Consider the following 25606-nt stretch of genomic DNA (forward strand, 5'->3'; position numbering starts at 1 on the left):
TCAGGATCTGATTAATTTATGTGTTTACAAAAATATATATTCAAATATTAATATGCAATTTATACTATTAATTTATTAATTGATCAATTAATACATTGCAGCTATTTGCATAAATAGGATCTCAGTCTCTCTTCAGTAATGTTAGCAACGGCTGTAATCATAATATTTAATTTACCTTTTGGTTCAACTTACCTCAATTGATTCAGATGTTTGGAACAACCTCTGGAATCCCATCTTTTAGAGATTTCAGTGCAGAAGTTAGTAATTAAATTTAACTAGGATACCCCCATACCAGATTATCTTTCACAAGCTATGATCTTAACACTAAAGGATTTTGACTACCACCACCAGCAGATCCAGGCCAAGAACTCCTCCCACACAGCCTGATGTCTGGAAACTTGTAGGCTCTGATCAGACCAGGGTATGTGACTGCTCTTATCAGTTCAACCAATAGTGAGCTTCACCCAAACATACAGAGGACACAAAGACAGAACACAGAGAGAGCCACAGATGAGGCACAGCCCCCAGCATCGCCCCCATTCAGGACTCACCCCAGACACAGCTACACAGGGGCATGTCCTCTCCTCCTCTAGGGCTGGCAGAGGCAGAAGGTCACAAGTGCAGCACATACCCCACACTGCCCATGTTCACAATCACAAACACCCAGGCAGATTCCCTGAGCCCCAGCATGGTCCCTTTGCCTGCCAACAGCCACATTGAGATCCTGGCCCCCCTTATTCATCCCATGGGTCCCTGACTAACAGGCTGGTCTCACTGGGTGCTCACTACATACACACAGAACCCACACACTTGTACCCTGGGCACCCCATCTGTGGGTGCTCCTGAATGCCTGCAGAGACTCTCCACTTGCCTGATAGCCCTCCTCCTCATATTCATTTCTCCTCAGTCTTCTTCCCTTAAGCTTTCTTTAATACATTTTGCATAGTTCCGCAATCTGTCTCTGTGATATCCCAGTTGCTCATATTCCTTCTCTTTCTCTCCTTTGTACCAGTTGCTATGGTCAGATTGGTCTCCTCCAAAGCTGTGCCTGTAGTTACTTAATGACTTTTCAATTAATGATGGGGAAATCTTGAGCGACTTTGCCTCCATTAGTCCTTGTCTCCCCTCTTTCTTTGTGTGTTATCATTTCCTCCATTACTTATTATCAGATATATATATCAGATAACCTGAATGAAGCTGATGTTCACACATTCCATACACCCTTATAGTATGAATTAAATAATTTATTCCAGGCAGAAAAAATCTATCCCTAAACATAGAAAAAGAATCCTATAGCATCAAGCATATATGTATTTCTGAAATATTTTGCCACACGTATCATGGGGCAATATATTTCCCATTGTCTAGATCAGTAGTTACATGCTGCTTCTGTCAGTAAAATTCAGTTTATACAACTTGAAAAAATGTTATAGAATATATCCTAAAGTAGAAAATGATAAGTCAATGCACTTCACCTATTGTCTCATATAAGGTCACTTTGACTTTCTCATTATAGTAGGTTGGTGGTTAACTTAATGGCTCTGAAAATGAGTAACTTTATTACAGCTGCAGTATAAGACCTGTCAGATTAAATTTGTAATTATATTATGTCAAAAGCATTTAGGAAATAATTATTTTTTTAAAATATATATATATTAGAAACATACTACTATGCTCTATGTCTTATTATTACATGTTTTATTGAGCTTTCTGACTGAAAATTTTTAAGCTGAAGAAAATGTGTAGAAGTAGTCCTGGTAATACATTGTACCAGCCTTTAGTAGGACAACGGAAACTGCTGTAACATAATGCAATTTAACATTTGACATAGTGCTGTATCACTAAAAAAGTAGTCTCAGTGTAATGTAGTGTAAAGTTACCAGCAATCTGCAGGCAAAAACAGGCAGTAAATAATCACACACCCCCTAGTCCTGCCAGAAGACAAACCACTTAAAATTATAGACAACATCTTCTGGTTGAACTCCATTGAATAATCCTGACTACACCCTCTGCATATTAAAAAAAAATATGCTCAATAGGTTTATTAAATGTCATTCAGCTTTATAGAGATTTGCAGTTACTCACACAAAAATAAGAATTTAACAGCACACCAGTATGCTTGGTTTCTCTGAGGCAGATATATCTAGCACAATATTGGGTTTTACACCTGGTTAATATGGTGTCTTTAGATATCTGACCAGCTCTTATTTGCACAGTCATTGGTTCAGTAGTCTATTTTTAATTCTCACTTTTATTTAGATATTTGTGTTCATTGTAAAAGATCTGAGGTCATTAAGCCTAGCTTTTACCTTAACACTTCTAATTCTATTGCATTCTATATTGCTACTACTGAAAATAAACACTATGGTTTTCTAACACAGGAAACACAGGACTGGGAAATTTCATGGACAACAGGGAAATAATTTATTTCATAAATATGAGAGAATTTCATGGAGGGAGGAATATTTCATTCACATATTGTAATGTGGTATAAGATTATAGAAGTAAATTCAGATAGATTTCCCATGTGAAGGTATGAGAACACGAATCAATGTATCATGATATTGGGAAAAATGAATTCCAGTCTCCTAGCTAAGTACCTGCACAGCAGTTAAATAAGACAAAAGACTAGCTGTAATAAAATATATGCATATCATAAATATGTGTTAATTTGAGATAATAATAAATAATTACTTTGTTACACAGCTACATTCAGTAGCATGGCAAGATGGAGAGTGCTATAGTTCATTATTAGATGAAACTACAGTCAGGGCCAACACTGCTTATGTCTTCCTAGAACAAGGCATACATTTGTAAACATCTTAGCTTTGAAAAAAGTCAAGGTAATGAATGTAAGAAAACAAAATTATTTTCACTGAATGTCCTGGAAAATAATCTAGAAAGCACCCATCTGGAAATGGATATGTCCCAGGAAAAAAAGATACATCATATATGATTATTTGTCAGTCAAATATTTAAATGTATGTGAACATACATATATGAACATATATATATGAATATTCATTTGAGTATCATATCTGTAATATATATACAGAAATAAAATCATACATAATTTGTGTTTTAGTGAAATAAGAAAAGATAGATGATACATACATACATACATACATAGGCACATAGTAGTTAGGTGGGTAGATACATAGTTATATATAGAGGTCTTTACAGGTACATAGTTCAGTAATTGATAGAATCTCAACTGGAGACCCAAAGACATGAATTTCAACACTACTCAAGTCTTGAAAGAAAGACTATGTTTCTTACAGCATGCATCATTGTAATGAGAGGAAATGATGCCTAGGGAATACTTGCCATGTTATTTATTTTTGAATCTCTGGTTACTCAGCATGCTACTTATCCTGCTCAGTAACTGTAATCTTAAACAAGAGGAGACTTTTAGGTTTGTAACAGAAATAGAAATTAAAGTATGCATATATATGGCTAGAAGGAGAGCAACAGAGAAAAAAGAAAGCCCAGTGTTTTAGCAATTGTGAAATGCAATAGATAGAATAGCCATAATTCCTGAGCAAGTACTACACAGAGAACAGGTAGATTATTAGAAGAGTAAGCCTAAGTTCTCTATTGTAAAGGGAACAATTTCCCGACAGCTTATATCTGAACTGGCATTCCTCTTGAGGATTAGTGGCACATCATTTTCTCTTTCTGTTCAGTCTACCTGTCTCATATACTGAACATAAACATAGACAAAATTTTTATTATTCTTTCTACATCCGGTCTGCCAGCTTGCTGTGAATAAGAACAGTAACATTCTGAGCAGAAATGTACTTCTTGAGTGACCAGAGTAATATTACCTGTAATTTACTTTTAACTGCTTTTTCTTACTTCAAAAAAAAGTTAATTTCTAATTCGACTTGACAACATCATTTAATTAGCAGCTTTTTCCTGCTGGTAAAAACAAGACAAGTTCCTGCTGAGTCTTATACACATCCATTTAGGTTAAAGTTAAAAAACCACAAATATATAAGCCACATTAACTTCTGTTTAGGTTTCCCATAGCAGGAAGCCAATTAAAAACACTTACTGCAACCAGAGGTCAACTGAAATTAAAAAAAAAAAAAAAAAAAAAAAAAAAAACAAAAAAAAAAACCACCCAAACAAAAAAACAAATAATTTACTCTTCCATCAAAAACAGGTGCAGTAACAACAAAGTAGATTTTCTCTTGACAGGTTTTGAAGGTTTGGTAAAGAGTTGGACAGGTGATTCTGAACTGTCACCTTCTTTACTTATCCAGTTTGAATGGGTAATCAGATGGGCAGTTTTTCTGGTTCTGGTTTTTTAATTTTGCACTGTGAAGTCTAAAGAAAAAAAATAATCTCAAATACCTCTTTTACTACTCACTCTCATGGTAAACTGGACTAGTGCTCATCCTGAATGCCAAACACCCTTTTTTCAACCCATTGTATGCTTTGCTTCATTCTTCATATACATTTAAAAGGAAAGAAGAGGGGAGAATAAAGGAGAAAAACTTCAGGTGTTACATTTCCCGTAAATGTTTTGCAAACTGACCTGGCTCAAAAAACTTGTCCTTTGGACCTCGGGAAGAACATGCAAGTATCAGAGACAATGCAGCAGTCTGCAAAATGCTCAGTAATTTGGGTTCTGGGTCTGGTTTCTCTGGGAACTGTAGCCTTAGTGTGATTACCTCACCCTGGGCATCAAGATGTGTTTAAGCAACCCTTCAGTGCTTGACTTTTCTCCTGTGGATACTCAGTTCGTATCAGCCAGCTTTGGGATATCTCAGGTCACAAAAGTTCCTTAGATTTCACCAGATGTTTTTTATATAGGCAAATTATCCAGAATTTGGCTTTTTATCTCATTATGTATATTAGACTTTTCTTTTTTCCATACTTTACCTTCTTAAACATATATAGAATAATATCTATATTGTTATTAAAGTTTTACCCAGCCTCATCAACTATGTGCCCTAGTCCATATAATCATTTTTAGTTACTTATGGCAGCATCATTTGCTAATATGAAAGAAATTTGGAAGAAAAATATCTCAATACCTCTCCTGCTCCAATTCTTTTCTAAAAGAAAACAAAAATCTCAGTGAAAGCTGATGTTTCAAGATGCCCAGAGAGACAAAACAAGTGGTGGACCAAGGCTCGAGTCGAATAAGCTATTTTGACCCTATCAGACATTTTAAAGATCCTCAGAACTTGCTGGAGCTGGGCAGCTGAGCATTTTTTTACTTCTGTCAGGAAAAAGAAAGAGGCAAAACAGTAAAAAAAAACCTAAATGACACCAAGGGACAGAAACTATATCTAAGATAAAAAAAAGAACAAAACATTAGTGACAGGTATTCCTGTTGCAGTACGGAAAACTGTGGAAAATAGTAGAAAAACAGACAAAATGAATGAACTTAAGTCTTACACCTCTGAAAATAGTCAGTAATACGGCTACCATGGTATAGGGAAAACATAAATTTATGATTAAAAATACCAGATTATGCTTTAAATAAGAAAGAAGGAAAATTAAAATTGTTTCCTGAATTGATGTTTTATGTATTGTCACTGAATATGAAATGGTGTATTAAGTTTGCTTTTAAAACCAAGAAATATCTTATTTTAAATAACTGAGAGGAACAAAAGCCTAAAAATTAGTGTATTTCACTTAATGGAAGCGTAGAATGTTTTGGGTTGGAAAGGACCTTAAAGACTGTCTATTTCCCAAGCCCCTGATATTTACCAGGACACCACCCACTAGACCTGGTTTCTCAGAGCCCCATCCAACCTGGCCATGAACAGTGCCAGGGGTGGGGCATCCACAGATTCTCTGGTCAGCCTGTTCCAGTGACTCACCACTCTCACAGAAAAAAATTCCTACCTAACATTTAAGCCAAAGCTACTTTCTTTCAATTTAAATTTGTGGAGACAGAAAAATATAGAAATAGAAGAAAACAACAGTTGGGTAAGTTACTAAGTCGGAAGGCCAAAAAAAAACCAAGAAAAAATTAAAAGAGGATCTTTACACTCTACTAGAAATTACAGAAAACTTAGATGAAAAATCATCAAGATAAAGGCATGAATTAAAAATATCAAACAGCATAATTGCAAACATAATTGTTCTATAAATATATTGACAACATAATGAAAATTATAAAATAATTTTCTTATGGAAGGTCTACATTTTCTTAACCATTTCTTAAAAATGGTAGTTATGATAGACAATTAAATACTTATAATTGCAAAGCCTTAAAAAGGAAAAACAGTATAAGAGTATGCACATAAGTCAACAGAGACTCGAGGAAGGAATTGTCTGGCAGGAAAAAATATTATCTAAGCAAGTATTAGAAATTTACTGTAAAAGTTGGGAGAAATATTCCCAAAGGTATTTAAGAAAAAATTAGAAGTTTCCTTATCTGTTGATAAGGAAAATATTGAGCATTGAAGAATAAAAAGCAAGCATAGTATCTATCTATGGAAAGAGTACCAGAAAGGACTTAAAAGGGTGTAAAACAGAGACTAACTCTGATTTCTAAAAGAATAGTATAGGAAATTATTAAGCAAGAAATTGTTGTGAACATCTATATAGCATCTATAAATTATACAGAACCATCTGAAGTGGATTTGAGAAGAAAAATTTGTGTCTCTGAGACTTTCAGCTTTAGTTTCATTCCCTTTAAGTTTAAAAATTCAGTATTACTCCTAAATTGAGGAGTGTTACCATGTTAGACTTTCTTTAATATCATTAGATATTACAAGATTTTAATAGAAGATTTGGACTAGAGAAGTTATATTGTCAACAAACTCCACAGGATTTTACATGACTTTAAATTTGTAGAAAACAGACAAAAAAAATCCCACACTCAGCATGAATTCATCTGTGTTAGGAAATGCCAAACAATTTTAAGCAACTGAAAAACATTCTTGTGAGTCTCTAAGTGCATTGAATTGAAAGATCTTAAGAAGAGCTGAGAAATACAAATAACTGAAATAATAAAGATAATTAAAAGATGATTAAAGATAATTAAAAAGATAATAATACTCAGAAACACTGGGTAATATTAGTGAGGGTCTGTTACCAGTTTAGCAATGCAACACAAATCTTAAGATTAATACAACTAATGTCACATATCACTATATAATCTCTGCCTGAAAATCAAAAATTACTCCTCATGAGAAGTCATAAGCATCTCAAAATTATGTTCACTTTCACTACATTTTATCCTATTAAGGTATTAAAACCAAAAAGATAACAAGCAAAACCCTACTGATACAAATGTATATGTTAATTAATAGATATTACTATAAATAACCAAACTATAGATATATTTTTATAAGCATAATATAATGTTACTTAGAGAAATTTAATGTGTCCTAGCAAAATACCTGAGAGTAAATTGTTTTGTAGAACCACAAGAAAAGCCAATTCTCCTCTCAGTAAGAACAAAGTGTGTTAAATGTCTCTTATTTTTTATCAGTGACAATGTTTTATTAACATTATTCCTAATCTTTTGTTCTACTTAGTAGAGAAGATTCAAGTAAAAAAGAGAATTTACTACTCACATATGAATATTGCTAAGTTACCTTTCTCTGTGTATTACTGAGAATATCCAGATGCATTGCTCAAGGACACAGATCCCATTCTATGGAAATGAAAACTGGTAAGATGAAATATGTCTTACTTATATAACATTAAAAAAATCTCTGCAATTGAGTACTTTACTTTATTATTCAAAGTTCTTGAGAAATTGAGAGGGCTCTTTCCTCTCGGATTGCATTAAAGTGACCTAATACATTCACAGTTTTTAGTTGTCAGACTAATGAGAACTTCTTCAGATTTTAATTTTTCCGTTTTCCTATTCCCCTTATATTCAAGGAATCATGTCATACTGATTAATATTGTGCCAGTTTCTGTTCTCATTAAAATCTGTGTCCAAAAATGAGGTATTGGAATTTTTCAATGCCTAGTCCATTATGTTACATCAGGTACTATGTTCTTGTATTGCACTATTGTGACCTATTTTGAATTTTAATTGCGAAGCCAATTTTGGTTTTTTCCCCAACAGGTTACCAAGGTATAAACCAGAATTTTCCAGCTGATGAAAATGCATCCAGCTACCAGAGATGGTGTACACTTTTGGGTCACAGTAATTTAGTTTAAATATTATACAAAAGTGGAAATCATATCTATTTCATATGGAAGCTTCTAATGAGAATTGATAGCAGGACACAGTTATTTTCTTCTTATGCAAAATTCTAAAATAATAAAGATTAGTTAAAATCTAGCAATATCATTATGGTCTTCTGGAATTATGTGAGTGATTTTAATATTTTGTTTTCCTGATATTTAAATGAGAAAAAATGTTTCACACATAAAGAAAAGACAGACAATATTCTGAATTTAATTACTGTCCATTTCAATGAACATATCTGACAGAATTTTGAGATGAGATGATGAACAGATATATTTCAAGGGTGAAATTTTAATAATAAAATGACACATATATTCCTTTATGTCTATACTCAAACATTAAATCCATTTATACTACTCATAACAATATTTTACAGTAAATTTACATAATCTCTTTCATGCTAATACAGGTGGATAGCTATCTTTTGTATTTATTATAACTACAAAATAAAATGATGTTTAGGGTTAGAAGGGACCCCCCCCTGCTCAGGCAAGGCTGTCTAGAACTGTACATCCAGGACCGTGTCTAAATTATTTCTGAATATCTCCAAGGTGGGAGGAATATCTCCAGAGCCTCTCTGGGCTCCCTGTGCCAATGATCAGTCACCTTCACAGAAAATATGTTTCTAATGTTCAGGCAGGACCTTCTGTCCTTCACTGTGTGACTTCTCGTTCTGTCCTGGGTATTGCTGAAAGAAAGCTTGGCTACTTCTTTAGATCCTCTCTTCAGATATTGTCACATTGATGAAATCTCCCCAAAGCCTTCTCTTCTTCAGACTGAACTATCCCTACCCTTGTCTCCTCCATCCATATGCTCTTTGTTAGACTCTCTCCACTATTTCTATGTCTTATCCATCAGTCTTGTACTGAGAATCCCAAAACTGCACACAGGCTCCATGTGTGGCCTCACAAATGCTGATTAAAAGAGAAAAAACACCTCCCTCAGCTTGCTGGCAATAATTTGCCTCCTGCAGCCCAGGATTCCTTTTGCATTCTTTGAGATAAGGGCACATTGCTGGTTTCTGTTTCAGTGGGTATTCCCAGGGTGTATTCTGCAGGGTGCATTTCTCCCTGAATTTCTCTGCAGGGTGTATTCTGCCAAACTTTCTCATCTAGGCAGTCCTAAACATATATTATTGCATCAGGTTGTTATTGCCAGTTGTAGGACTTTGCAACTCCCCTTTTTGTGTTCCATGAACTTCCTGCTGTCTCATTTCTCCAGTCTGTTGAGGTCCTTCCAGACATAATCATAACCATTTGGCATATTAGCCACTCCTCATAGTTTTGTGTCACCAGGAAACTTGCTGAGGAGTACACTCTACCCCATCATCTGAATCATTAATCAAAATATTAAACAGGACTTAACCCAGTACTGACCCATGGGGTATGCTGCTACTTATCAGACTCTGACTAGACTTAATTTCTTTGATCTTAAATGAACATACTTGTTGTTATGAGGATCTTATAGAAGACAATGTCAAAGGCCTTCCTGAAGTCCAGGTAGACAATATGAACTGCTCCTCCCCCTCTACCAGTTATTTCATCATAGAGGTCTATCTAGATGATCAAGTATGACTTCCCCTGGTTGAATCTGTGATGACTACCCCTGATGACTATCTTGTCCTTTTTGAGCTTGTGCTCAATCTAATCTGTGGAAGGTCTGCTGAAGTGAATAAAACTACTTCCATTAACTTAAAAAAGCTAATAAGACCCAATCATCAAGGGAAAATTTGTCATAAAATGAAACCGCACATATATGATGCCTGGGTAGCAAGCAATATTAGGGGAAGTAAACCTTCAGGTACATGAAAGATTAGGGCTATCATGAGGGACAGTTAAATTTCATAGTGTTACAGCCTATGATTATTTCACTGGCTGCCTCTTGTTCTTTTTACCTTCCACGCTTTTACTTACCTCACAAAAGAGCAATTGGAATATTAAAATCTGGATACCATTTTTATGATAAAGACATAACTGTTACAGCTGAACCCAGAATGAATGGATGGTCCTTGAGGTGGATAGCCTTGCAAAACTGCTGTCTGTTTCATTGGGGATGATTCATGATTCATTTAGTTACACAAGGAAAGGAGTAGCTAGACAGTATGCTTAAGTTCTTTCCAGTATGTCTTTAATAGCCAGGCTGTATATGAAAATCATTGTGGTTGATGTAAAGAACTTTGCCAGTAACTGTGTACTTCAAAGAAGGGAGCAGGATAGACTCTACACAGGCTTCTTGAACACTACAGAAAAATTGCTAGACATGAAACCTGGCTGATTTCTGCAATCTAAAAGCAGTATTTTGGATCCTTCATCTTGAAACATTACTATATATTACATCATCAGCATATTACAACTTTTCATGCTACAGCATACAACTCTACCATCATCTCTCATATATTTCATGAATCTTGGAGTGTGAGAAGAGATAATGCCTTTAGGAAAACAAACAAGAAAAATAAAGAAAACAAACAAACCAAACAAACAATCTTTCTCTGTACCAAGACAAGATCAACATACTGAAAAGGCAAACACCAAACATGAATAAGAAATAGTATATTAAAAAACTCTCTTTTTTTCCACTCATAACATTTTGCCTAATAAAGGATATTATCTTTCTGTACAGACCTTGTTCCACATCCTTCAGCTGTCTTGCTTACAGCAGTATTAGCATTTGCATTTGAGGGAGTACATCATAGAAGCTAAAATGTGAATATTTTATGGTTTCAAGCTCAGAATTCATTTTCTAAAAAAAAAAAAAGAAAAAAAAAGTTTTCAGCCTTAATAAGACTATCTGGATGTAGAAATCCTGACTCAGTTATACAATGTAAATTTTCAAAGCTAGCCATGGAGAAAGCTTTTAACTCATTGAAATTGCATATTTTACTAGTAGTTGGTGATACAAACTTCTTATATAATAGCCTTAGCTAATGAAGGGTCCAAGAAAGAGAGTAATTAATGCAGTTCAAGTGTTAGACAGCAGTCAAACTTATGTCATCAGATGAATCTTAAATCATAGTCTCATAGAATGTTTTGGGTTGAAAGGGACCTCTGAAGGTCAGCTAACCCAACATCCCTGCAATGAGCAGGGACATCTTCAACTAGATCAGGTTCCTCAGAGCTACATCTGACCTAACCTTGAGTACTGACCACCTATCTGAGAAACCTATGCCTATGTTTCACCACTCCCACAGTAAAGAATTTTTATTTTAATATATATAGTTCAAATCATCACTCTTTTAGTTTAAAACTCTTGCCCCTTGCCCCATAACAACAGGCACTGCTAAAAACTTTTTTCCATCTTTCAGATGTACTTGATCCAATGCCAGACAGAAAAGAATGAGTCAGCATATATAAGAGTGTACCTTTTACATATCATGCGAATAAAACAAAGGATGAGATTTTTAATAAATTAGGGAGCATTAATTCATTTTTCTGGAGATATTACCAAATTCAGAATATAATACCAGTTCATCAGGAAAAAAAAAGACCTTTTGAGATAAAATTTCCATAATTTAAGTCTTTCAGGGTACCTTCAGGTTATAAGGTTACAAAAAGTAGTGCAATACAACAACTAGCCACTTAGTTCATTATATCAAATGCAACTAATTGTTGCAGTGAGAATTTTCAAGGTACTTAAAATATGTCTTGCAGTCATCAGATGTCTTTCTTTTAAAGTTTGTGTGTGTCCCTGTTGATCACAATTCATGACCTCATAAGAACATTTTAAAAATCAACTCAAAACCTACTTTAGAGCAACCAGAATTTATCCTCAGTAGAGTTAAAAGACAGTTTACAATCAAGCAACTCAGAGCCATAAGCCAACAAATGGACTCCAGGGATACCAAAAAACATTCTGACCTTTGGTGGACCCTCTCTAGACCAGTATGCTTGCTGAACTCAAAAAGAATAACTTATGATTAATTCAGTTCAGATAACTGTGCTAGCTGAAGGACAGCTATCATTATTTAATCAGTTCCTCTCCATATATACTCCCATATCAGTCATTTAGGAATGATTATTGAGAAAATTTGTTGAATGTCATTATCTGCAGCATAGTGTGCTTTGGTTTAACTATCCCACCTGTCTAAGAACTTGTTTTATTTTCTAACAGAGAAGTTCTTTGAATTGAGGGACAGAACGGAGTTAGGACTGAAACAGTTGCTTCACAAAGCATGAAAAATAAAACTTAATTAAGAGGTGTGACTGTAAAATTCTCCATTTCACACTTTTGGTTTACCTTTAAAAGAAATATCTAAAGAAGTAAGAGTTTTTAGATTTAAAAAGAGTATGCCTTTACAGACAGTACTCAACAAGCATAGAGGCTATTTCTGGAACAGATCACAGATAATGGACTTACTAGCATGGTGTTGGGGTATGTTAGCAAGCCTTGCCAGTTTAGCAGGGAGATGTGAACTCAGAAACAGAGAAGTCTCTCCTCCTGAGTGTTGTAATAGCGATTGAGCAAACACATAACAACTCAAAAATACTTGCTGCTATTACAGCACGAATGATTATCTATTCCATTTTGATTTTGCTGTCTGAAATTTAGGTTTCCAAGTCTAAGGTAGCTGTGTATTTACCCTTCGTAGTCATAAGAGAGAACTCTGAACATGGGTCACTTTTTCCCATTAAATCTGTCTCTGGTTGGGATGAATCACCATCTCAAAGAGCTTTCTTTATTGATTGATTGTATATACAACAAGTTTAACATAAGCATTTTATGCCATCCTATCTGCCTTAAAGCAGCTCTTCCTGGCTACCAGCTGCCTCTCCAGAACATGGAACTTGTGCAGACTGCTTTATATCTGTCATCAACTGGCCTGCATATCTCCATATTCTGACATCCTAAGGCATCCAATATCAGGAGCTAGAGGAAGGCAGGATGTTAATTTGTACCTAAACAGCACTACATTTCAATACCCCAGGGCTCAAAATGTGGCATTGACACTGCTAGAAGCAGGGCACATGTTTTGCACAAAGCCTCAGGACTCAGGCTTCTTGGACCTTCTCTCTCTGAGCCTTTATTACCCTGACTGCAGTTTTGTTTCACTTGGTTTAACTGCGACAGATTTTTTTCTAATTAATCAGCCAATTTGGTTTGCTTTTGCATAAGTTATGAACAGTGTCACCAACATTTTAGGATGAGAACTTAATGATGCCATAAAGAAAAGTTTTCTGATGCTAGAGTACAAGCCTCGTGTCTGTGAGGACACAGGATATGGGTTAGAGATGCATAATCATGGGATGAAAAGGGATGGGATATAAGCTAACACTGAACACCCCACAACTGTGAACCATGGACATTTATTGTGACTTTTTCCTCTGTAGAACTATTCTTTATTTTTCTGTAACAATTGGATCTGAACTGATATTGAATCTTGGATTAAACTGCTAAAACTTGAATTATACTAGTGAAAAATTATTGGTTGTTGATATAAAGTGATTCCTCCTTGCCTGTAAACAAGATTTTGATCATTAAGAGTTTTCAAAGTTAAATTCTTTTCCTGTGGACAACCAAGACCAGCAGCTTGACTGTAGATGGTAACCTTTAGGTAAAACAGACTGTTTTCTATGCAGTTTGATTTACAGATACTTGCAGAGATCTATGATGTGGGGCTGGCAAACATGGCGAGTGTGAATTAAATAAGTCTGCATTTTCCAGCAGCAGCAGCTGGAAGCCACAAGAATTTCTAAGCAGCCATTAATAGCTCTACAAAAATACATTTACATGACTGACAAAAGCTCACCTGGTATTCACTAATGACAACTAGTCTAAAAATATTTTAGTAGGTTTTAAAGACGAAAAAGGCAGCACCTAAGCTTTCTCTTTTTTCTACAGCATTTTCTAATACAATGAAATTCTCAAACATTTGGAGTCAAGACAGACTCTGAATTAAAGTATCATTTTCTATGGATAGTCTTATATTCCTTTTTGCCTTGAAATTTTAAAACATTGCTTCTGTAAACACCCTGTTTCAAAGTTTTTGATATCCACACTGTGTGGTTAATCAATGGTTCCTTATTATTCTAATACACTCAAATATCATAGTGATGACTTCTAGATAGACACAGACTCTGAGAAAGATTATATCTGGATAACAAGAGAAGAGAAATAAACAAACACTGATACCTAAGGCAGTTAATCAAAAAAGTAAATTCTTTAGAAAATGTGGCATACTGAGTGTTCTTAAGTGTAATTTACAACAGTATCTGCTGAAATCAGTACAATTTTCTTTATTGTAAATGTCAATTAAGTTATGTAACCAAGCATATGATATATTCTTATGATAGTGTCATGGACACAACTCTGTAAATTTAAACTGCCACTTTATTCAGTCTGACAGACTGTATAATTGTTAAATAAATATTAATTTAACTATTATATTGTCATATTTGCCTTTTTACAAGGTCTGAGTGTGCCTGTGAATGTTTTTGTGTGATTTCTTTCAATTTTTAATTTGAGATTTTCTACAGACACGATAACAGCTTTGCCAACTTCATTAAGATTTGTTCATTTAGATCTATCCATCTGCATTGAAATCCTTCCATCTTGTTACGACTTTTAAACATTCTTGAACATGGGATCTGACGTATGGAAAACAGTGCAAATGTATTACAGAAATTTGATGAGTTATATTGAACATCCACACTGCAGATATTGACATAAGAAAGTCTTATGTGTGTGCCCTTTCTAATTAGTGGGAAAAAAGAAGACTCTTTTAGGGCACAGCTGATCTGAGTGATCTTAGGCTTTTCATTTATGATAAAATAAATCATCCCTGGAATTGTTTACTTCTCTTCATTGACTGTGAACAGAGTAATAGAGTCTATCAGGATAAGCTCAGAAGTAGCCAACTACTAAAATTCTTCTTTTTTTTTTTTTTTTCCTTTTTATCAGATCAGTGTCAGACTTTTACATGATTTTGAGTGGATTATTTATTATGTTCCACTACTGCATTTTTATTTCCCTATTTCTTTCTTGATTAACTCATTCATCTTACTTACATTTTTTCAGCTGAAATATGGTTAGCACAGAGACAAACTTTCATTTAACTTTATCCATGATTGCTCAGATATAGTTACTTTACTTATTTATTTATTCTAGTTAATGTTTTAGTGAAAGAGAGATGAAGGATTTTCAAGAAATTCAGTGTTTATTTCCCATGGTTTGATTCTCATAAATGACAAAATTTGTGCATGTGGACTTCTAAAGTTACAAGATAGGCTGCATTTCAAATATCAGTAGTAGGCTTTTTCTGAGTAGTCTATCTTAATTATTCACCCTGAATTTCAGGAGGGTGTTCTTAGTCTTGTTACAGAAAACTAAAATTATGCTTCAGTTATAGTAAATAGATAATTGTCATAGGATATCTTTAAGAAAATTATTTTTTAAATTTGCTGGCTGAGACTGTTATCTAGGTTTTCCACAAAATGACTATTCTATGAAAGTGTTAGTGTTTTTAATCAATAATGAGTGCACCTTTCCAGGTTTGCAAAATATGGTTGGTGTGACTTTAAATATATTCAATTAAAAATAATAACTTCTTATAGAGAGAAATCCAAGCCTAGGATCTGTAGAACTGCAACTAAAACCCCCAATGCTACAAATAAATAAAAAACCAAAACCTGTGAGAATCAAACAAGGCTCTTGAACTTGAAGAAGCTGGACTATAAAAATCTTGAGAAAATATCTTGTGTGAGTGTTTTTGGCAACTAGGTTTTGACAATAGACGAAAATAGAATATTTAGAAGGCTTTAAAAAGGTTTATGTAGTATGTGGGACTAGGTGTGAAAGCATAACACCAGCTTTTATGTACACATATGTATAATATATATTTATGTAGATTGATATAAATAAACATATATATCTATGTATATATCTGTATATACATATATATGTACCTATATCTATAGATGTACATATACTTTCATATAAAAGTATACATGGATGAAAATAAGTTTAAGATGCCCCATATATTTCCTATATTACACATATATTTCATATATTACACGTATTACACATGACATGTCTGCACAAGTCACGAATACTAACCTTTCTTTTAAAACCCAAGACAGCACCATCTATATTTCTTCTGGGAAGATGACAAAACAAACAATCTGAACCAGTACTTACTTTTCAGAAAATCTTGTGCTGAAGAAGACTAAAACATACAGTTTCCTGAAACTTGACTTCTGTAAATATTTCAGATTAAACAAATAAATACATAATAAAAATTGATTCCTTGGAGTCACTTTAACCGAAATATTTTATTATGGACAAAGATGAAGTACATGTTACCAATACATAAATAGACACATAAACATAAAATTAAAGATTTATTAGTACAATTTGAATTTTATATTTGACTATGATCAGTAGTGTCAGGTTGATCTTGAGTTTTTAGTGTTAATGGCAGTGGAGAAAACATTTACTTTATCATTAATGTATGGCTGGTTTTTTTTTTCTTTGATGAAACCACATGGTATGTGGAGAATTATCCATCAAATAATAGTAATCTTGAAAGCTTGAATATGAAAACAATTTGGTACCTTTCTAAAGACTTAGGTTTTTAACAGCAGATATGATCCATTATAATTTATTTTTTGGTTTTGGGGTTTTTTTCCTCTGCTTTTGCATTGGGATTTTTTTATGCTTTCCTCATGTATTAGTCCTCTTAGACACTTTTTTACTATTTTTTACTCTTAGAGTCACTAAAGATTTGCTCTGTCCAACCATAAATCATGTGATATAATGATAGTAATTTTTAAAGTGCTGTTCATGATATTTCTGTAAAGAATATGAAATCTAAGAATCTTATCCTGTAGCCTACACTCAGGTGGGAATTGCCTACAGACACTGAGAAGCTAAGGTAAATGTTGGTAACTGTAAGAGTTGTGTTGCTCAGATGCTTACAGTTGGGAGTTCTAATCTTTTCCTATTCTGGAAAAAAATGAAAGGGAAAATTATAGATAACAATAATACTCAGGTAAAGGTGATAAGGAGTATTAACGTGGCATCCTGTTAGAAGATCTAGAAATGTACAAATATATCAACTACAAATTCTTGTCTGAAAATGTAGGATTTGATTACTCTGAGGAGAGAGACAATATCCAGAAAGAGACCAGGATCTTAAAGAAGACAAAGACAGGACAATTTATAGTCATAGCAGAAAATTCCAGGAGGTCTAAATTTTAAACAGAGAATAGAAAATTCTTGTTGAAATCAGAAATCCTTACATTTTTTCCACTTCTAAAGGAATAATTATTACAATAATAATTCTGCTCAAATCCTGCCAGACTTCAAGAAAGGAGACCTGGAAAGTAATCTGAATTACTGTATCCAGTTGTGGAATCTCCATCCCTGGAGATATTCAAGAATTGTCTGCATGCAATCCTGTGAAATTTGCTCCAGGATGAACCTGTTTGAGCAGTAAGTTTGGACCAGATGACCCACTGTGTTCACTTCTAACCTTACAGTCTGAGATTCTCTGAAAGGCACATTGATTTTGTTTGTTATTTTTACTAAAACATGCTCAAATAAGAAGAACTGGAGGGAAAAAAATAGAGACAGAAAAGAGGGAAGGAAGTTTCAGAACATGGAGACAGGAGACAATCATGGTAATTTCAACCCCTTTCCTGCAGTTTTATTTTTTGACATCTAGTAATCCAGCAGGATAAATACAGAAACTCTTAGGCTTCTTGTGCTATTTGTATATTTTTTTACCACTGTGTAGGAGGTGAACATTCCAATTTGTCCCAGGAAAGGGCATTTAACAAAAATACTTACCATATTGTTTAACATTCATTAGTTAAGTATTAGTCACCAACTAAATATCAGAACTGCTAATTGTGTGTTTAATTTGTATAATTATGCGGCATGGTTGATAGATATTGCTTGAGATGGTAATATATCAATTGCAAATTAAAATGCTATCACAAAACAATAATAAGCAAGTTGAGGAAATTCACTTAAGTCTAGTCTCCCTAATATTAATGGTTATAATTTTATTCTTCCTTTGCATAAATGACAGAAGTTTTTATTTTTAGAGATAAATACAATTTCATTGTTCATCTATAGTTACCTTAGTGCCTGTGAGATGTTTAATTCAGTAGCAAGAAAGACCATGGTTAGGAGAGTCCATTCTAATTTCTGGCCATGTAAGTTGTTGTTTTTAGGGTTTTGGGTGTTTTTTGGTTTTGTTTGTGTTTGGTGTTTTTTTTTTTTTTTTTTTTTGTTTTTTTTTTTTTTTTTGGTTATTGTTTTGAGGTTTTTTTTGTTTGTTTGTTTGTTTGTTTGTTTTTCATTTCTTTTGGTGGGGAGTGGGTGATAAGAAATGTGTTTAAATTACCTACTTAAGCTGTTCTTAGAGTTTGATGTATTTTCAGCAAAATAAGGCTCCATTCAGATTCACAATAGTGGTGGAACAAAAAGTCAGAAATTAATTTTTTAACTAGGGAGCAAGATGAAGATAGTCATTTGGTTTGTGTTCGATAATGAGATCCATATTCTGGTCTCTAGTTAGAATCAGTGTAGTTGGATGTTGGCCTAAGTACAAATTTTTCAAAGAACTATAGATCATTAAATTTAAGAATCAGAGAATATAGGAGGGAGTTAAAGAACTACATAATAAGTCTCAAGTTATGAGAGTGCTCAGAATTTATTTTCTGTAGTTTAAAAATGCGTAGAGATTCTATAAATTCCTGAGGTTTGTTAAAACGTTAGTTTCTTTCTGAAATGGGCTCTGATTTTTATCAAAACAAGAAAACATGCCACACAATTTTTAGTGCCATCATTTTATATTCAGTCCCAAAGATACATTTGTAGTTTATGTGGGTGTTTGAAAAGTCAGCCTCTGAAAAATTCCTGAACTTGACTTTGGCTTGATTCCAATTCAATTCATAGTCATGTAAAATGAATCGCTCTTAAGAGAGGTTTTATTCTTTGAAAATTCAATATATACTCTAAAGGACTGGAAAAGTATCAGGGAAGTTCATGAAACAGTAGGTCTTGCTGTCATGAAACGTGACTTTCATTGGCAACATATAACAAATATAGTTAAACATTAAAATTCATTTTTAACATTAAATATCTTGTATGTCTGGAACTTATGCACTTTACATATAAAACACTTTAAAGGTCAGGAAATCAATCACCTGTGTTTTACTTGTCATCTCTATTAGTTTAAGCCAATATAAAATAATGAATACTTCTTTGTATTACAGTTCTGTCTTGGCCTGATTGATCCTCTATAAAGCTATTATAAAGGTCACAATATGATAAGTCAGAGACTATTGAGGAATAAGAGGGCACGAGGTAAGATAAACATGTCACCTATTCAGGAAGAGAGTCAGGTTATTTCCTATATTTGGAGGTAAATGTTAGCTAAACCCAAACCACTTTGGTGTTAAAGGTCTTCCTGTATTTCCATTGTGTAACTTTATTTTTTATGATTTAAACATGTGTATAACAATATTATCATTGGGTTTCTCCTTTTAAAATATTAGATAGATTGTTAAATCTATCTTTCTTGCAAAATTACTCACACAATATGGCTACATATTACATGCTCTTGTAATCATTCCTCTTAAGTGTATAGTAAATATTTTAATCATTTGGAATAAGAGTTAAGTTTGAATTTAATTTTAAATCAAATCATATAGTTATTTATGTTGCACAACAACTATGTCTAACATACATAGTTTTTGTTATTTACATGCATTCACATATTTGTATACAGACAGTATATATGCACATGAATATAACATTTACATTACTTATATATGAAAAAGAGACTGGGTAATAGGTAGAGTGAAACTAACAGATATATTATAAATATAATTGCAACAATAATGAAGTAGAAAAAAAGTTAGACTTTATGGTTTTATTTTAAAAGTATTGATTAAATTTATGTCAATAACCATGAGTTCTGTCAATGATGACAGAAAACTTTTAGTATTTTTAATTGCACTCTCTATGAATTAGTTTAGCATTCTATTCACAGTTGTTTCATGAAATTAATTTTTAGGAATTATATTGTAATATAACAGGTGAGTTTTAGTTGGGTTTTTTTGTTTGTTTGTTTGTTTGTTTTTGTTTTTGTTTTTGTTTTTGTTTTTTCCTGAGACTTATAATGTGACTAAAGTTGTGTACTCAATAAGAAATAAAGAAGTAATTTATTAGGATCACAACTGACTGTGCAATGAAAAAATTCCATTTCAGGTCACATCTATTCCAAGAATGAACATTTTGATTTTATGACCAAAATGAGTTACTGAAGAAAAAAATTGGTTATAAGAAAATGGGATTTTAATTTTTTTAATAATTTTATTTTAAATTTAGATTATGTGAATGAAGAATGCAGACATAAATAAGCACACACACATGAGTGTCATTGTGTGGCTTTACTGAGCAGTTTAATTACTCTCTTTGAAAAATAATCAAAATAATCTTGGAGCAGAGTGAGCAAGAGGGAAGGAGAGAGAGAGAGGATTGTGCAGAGAAGTTTGTTAGACAGCATCTTTGATTTCTAATTAAATGAACTTGTTTCATGTCCCAGTTGAACTTATCATCTTCAATGAAACTTATGTTGAAGTGAAAGCAAAGCTTAGTTTTGGGAATGAACACCTTAAAATAATTTTCTATAAGAAAATATTGAACTGAAAGTACTCTGAAATATGGACCTATTCTAAAATGCTATAGCATCTTTTAAATAATATACAAAATTAGAAATTATTTGAGAAACTTCAAAAATAATTTAAAAATGTTATCACTTTAATTCCTGAGCTGTTATTTCCAAATTTCTATGGAAAATGTCATTAATACATATGATGAATACAATAAAATATTTTAAAACAAAACTAAACAAAGCACCCCATGTCTAAAACCCCAACAAAAAAAATGAAATAAAATGTCCCCAGGAAGTACAGTAAAACTGAAGAGTTCAGGTTTGGTATTTAGCTTTTAACTGTGGCAGAATTGTTAACACTTTGTTATTTACATATAAAGTTACAAGTCCTCCCTTGTCTTACCTGGAAATGGCCTTAGACAAGAGAATTGCTACAAATTTTGCCTTCTAGTGTCAGAGGTATGAAAAAAGTAGGCAGGTACAGACTGGGATTTCAAAAGGCTGTTTAATAATAATGGCCTCTTCACAAAATGCACTAAGTATACACAAACACATGACATAAACTAGAAGAAGAAAAGCTCAATAGTTTTTTCCTCCTTGAGTTAAGTTTTCTATCTCTTAGAGAATCTTAACTATATAAAATGTCACTTTCTTGATTTATACAATAAGAAGAAAATATTTTGTTTTGCATGTATGTATTCCAGGTATTTTTCAATGTTTGTAGAAATTATTTGGAAAAAGCTTATATTTCATTTGTCCTTTAAAATTCCTGATTACACTATTTATTATGTGAGTTATTATATGAATTGAGCTATTTTCTATATATTTTTTTATATTTTTAATAATTCTATGGAGGATTTAGTTTTGATGGATTCCTTCTCCAAAAGGAAGAGCTACATTTTTTTGCTGAAGAAAATCTAGTTTGGTTTTGGACAAAAAAATCTAGAACCTCTCAACTTTTGTTCCATTTGGTTTTTAATGCATTTCACCATTATATATTTTGACTACTTCCATTAGAATTTATTTCAAATTAATGAGTATTTGGGCATGAATGAAATAGGAAGTACTAGGCTACTTTACAAACAAATGTAATATATATACATTTTTATCTCATAAAAGTCCTCCTTTTCATCATAAACCTTCCAGAATTACTTCCTTACACTTTGAATAAGACACCATGCAGAGAGTTCAGATTTTAATTGCATCAGTGTTATTACTGGGTACTGAGAGAAGATAAATTGAGAACTTGCTTGGATACAGTCGTGGGCAAAATGGACATGACTAACTTTTGGACAGAAGCAGTAGAACTGTATGAGAAGAAGCTTTTACCTCTATCTTCTCAGCATGCTGCAATTACATGTTGGCATCTTACAGCCAGAGTTGTGGGAATCTGTTAATCCCTGTAAGAGGAGAACAGACATAAATACTGGAGGGCATGTATTCCTGAGGTTCTAAGTACTTAGTCAAAACCAAACAAACAGGCAACTGCGAAAACATACCCAGGGGAATATCTTGAAAATCTCATGGGGATGCATGGATGAACAGTATGACTATGCTATTGTTATTACTCAGTGCTTGGTGTTCAGGCACTCCTTTTATTCTACAAACAAATAAATTGCCAGAGGTCCTGATAATAATTCAAAACAGATTGTGACTTTAACCTAGTAATATAACTTTTTAAAGGTGATATTAATCACTCGATTAAATAATTTTCTAGTCTATTAGAAATCAAAAATTAGAGATTTCAAATTATGGTGTTAAATCATAATTAATATAACATATACAAGTATATTATGTTAATTTTGGCAAAAGTATGATCACTCAGTAATATATGCATGAAATCCAGAGTTTTCCACAGAAGATTTTTTTACAATTCTTAAAAAGACAAAAAATTATCTCAACTGTATGGATATGGTACTTAGATGAAATACTGACACTGGGATACTACAAAGGAAAGGCAGATCAAAACAGGACACTGCAGTGTATAGACTGCATCACAGAATCCAGAGCTTCACCATTTTTTGAAGGTTAAAATCTCATTAGTTCCAGGTCATAAATCCATACAGGTTTTAAAAGAAATATTTCTATAAAATAGAACTATTTTTATTACCATCTCTGATTCATAAGAGTATAGAATTGATTACACTGTGAACTAATACAAATCCCATAGCTATCCCCAAACAATGCCTCAATATTTTTTTTTCTAACATAATAAATACAATGTAATAAAAAAATGCAATTTAAAAGTCTGTTTTCAAAAATGGAAATGTGTAAGAAACATATAATTAGAAAAAAGCACTCCAAATCAATGAACATAATGAAATTTTTAAAATGCAAAAAAATATTAAACTGTAACTTAAAATCATATTAACTTAAAATCAATCTAACTTAAAATCAGCCAATTATTCCTTGAATGAAGGTATGAATGAATTCAGGTTGAATTAGTGTCATAGCTGAAGCTTGCAGTAAAACGCTCCCCCCAAAAAAGACTGATGACATCCTCCCAGTATTACCTGACTAATATGAGCTGGAAAACAAGTAATAGATGGACTTCATCTTGCCACTGCTGCTAATACTGCTGCATACACTACAATTAAACCACATTAAACAACAGGTGCATATCAGTTTATGCCTTGCTTATTTCGGTGGCCAAAAGTAGATTGGGGGAAAATCATTGAATCATTTAGGCTGAGAAAGGCCTCTAAGGAGTTCAACTGTAAACTTAGCACTGTCAAGGCTAACACTGAGCCATGGCCCTAAGCACCACATCTACACAGATGTGAGATTAGGAAATATACCTGACAATAATGCTTAGAATGTTCTCTAAGGTCAGACAGATTCTGGCTCAAGAACTTCTTAATATGATTTTTATGTAATTAATAATTATTTTTATGAACTTTTAATTATTTTTATGAACTTTTCTACTTTCTTTTTGAAAGCAAGTTTTTTTTGGTTTTTTTTTTTTTTTTTTCATTTTCAATATCTTGTAGTAAGAGCTACTCATTAGAAAGGGTTCAAATCTGTGTTTCAAGTCTGCAATCAGATAGCTTCATTTCAATGACCATAGATTTTGTGAAGAGAATTGTTAAATTGTACCACACATCCTTCAATTACATATTTCTCTGGGAAATGTCTTGTGTCATTTTAAATAAAATGTTTCACTTCCTAAAATTAATTTCTGTCTTCTCTTGCATCACATTTCAATTCCCATATCTTCTGCAAATAATGCTGGATAAGACCCTGGGATTAGCTCAGTTGGTTAGAGCAGGTGTTAATACCACCAAGGTGGTGAAGTTGACCACCATATAGGCCAGTCACTTAAGAACTGAACTTGTTGATCCTTGTGGGAAACTTCCAACTCAGAATATCCTATGACTCCGTTTCTGTGAAATCTGGTGTCTAGTCCATATAATTTGCTTGTCAATTTTTTTACATACTGAATAGATTCTTCCTAAAATACACACCTAACTTCTACTCCTCCTTGAAAAAGGCTTGTTGAAAAAGATTTAGTCAAGATCAAACACATGTTCTGGTTTTAGACCAAAATTAAGATTTCAACATTTTTTTTTCTGTAGCATTTACTAAGAAAATCAATTTCAATACCTATAAACTTGAAACACTGTGCTGTGTACTTGCAGATATTCTGTACAGATTAGTGTATATGAACTTGACAGAAGTATTTCAAGAAAATATTTAATACAATTTTGATAAGCATTGTAAGAGTTAAAAGAATGAATATATCACATGATAATATTCTAACATTCAGTAAAGTGTTTTTATCCACTAAGTACTTAACTCATTTCAGTCATATGACTAAGTTAAACACATGAATTTAAAGACATCAATCATTACAGTTATTGTATTGTAGTTAAGGACAAGAAAAGGAGAGAACAGAAAGATGATAAATGTTTTTAATTAATCAATTTTATATCACTTTTATCACTGAGGAAAGATGTGCTTGTGATGGTGATTATTTCTGACTTTTTCGTGAGTGTTTCTTTTGACACTCAGATGGTCATTTGAAAACCAAGGTCAAATGTCTGTGGATGTTTTGAAAATGAACAGTAATACTACTATGAAACAACCAATACACTTGTTATCAGTAGTAGTTAATAAGCCTTTACTCTCTGGAACTTTTTCTATGATGCAAAAGAAGATTTTTTTGGATGTTTTTGGGGTTAGGGGTGTACTAAGTTGGGGGTTTTTTAGGGGTTTTTTTTGTTTTGTTTTGTTTTGTTTTTTTTGTGGTTTTTTTTTTTTTTTTTTTTTTTTTTTTTGTTGTTGTGGTTTTTTTTTTTTTTTTTTTTTTTTTTTTTCTTTTCTTTAATAGGCATTGCTTTCTATCTTGCACCTTTTTTATTTCATAAAAGTAATTAGAAATTTGAAAAGTGACAGCCAACCAACATAACCTAAATCTTTTTTTCCTGTTCTGGACTCACTATTCAGAGAAACTTGAAATTCTATGTATATTAAATTTTGTTCCAATGAAATTGCGGAAAATTTAGTCTAATTTACATAATACATTTTCATGCTGAAATACTGTATTTCTATTGCACTTTGTGTGATTTTGGTTTTTTGTTTGTTTGTTTGTTTGTGGGGTCCTTTACTCAAGTGCCTGTTTTTCAAGCAGCTCCCTGTCCAAAACTGTTGGAAAGCTGTGAAAGGCCTTTTTTTCTATTGTTTTAAGCTCCTTTAGGATGCTGACATGTGATTTTTGAGTTATAATTATTGCAATTGGAAACAATCAATATAGTGTGGAAAAATACTTCCATGATCATTCTATTATCATGTTGAAAAGAAACAAA

The sequence above is a fragment of the Zosterops lateralis genome, assembly GCF_965231275.1.
Source record: "Zosterops lateralis genome assembly, chromosome: 2".
NCBI classification, from domain to species: domain Eukaryota; kingdom Metazoa; phylum Chordata; class Aves; order Passeriformes; family Zosteropidae; genus Zosterops; species Zosterops lateralis.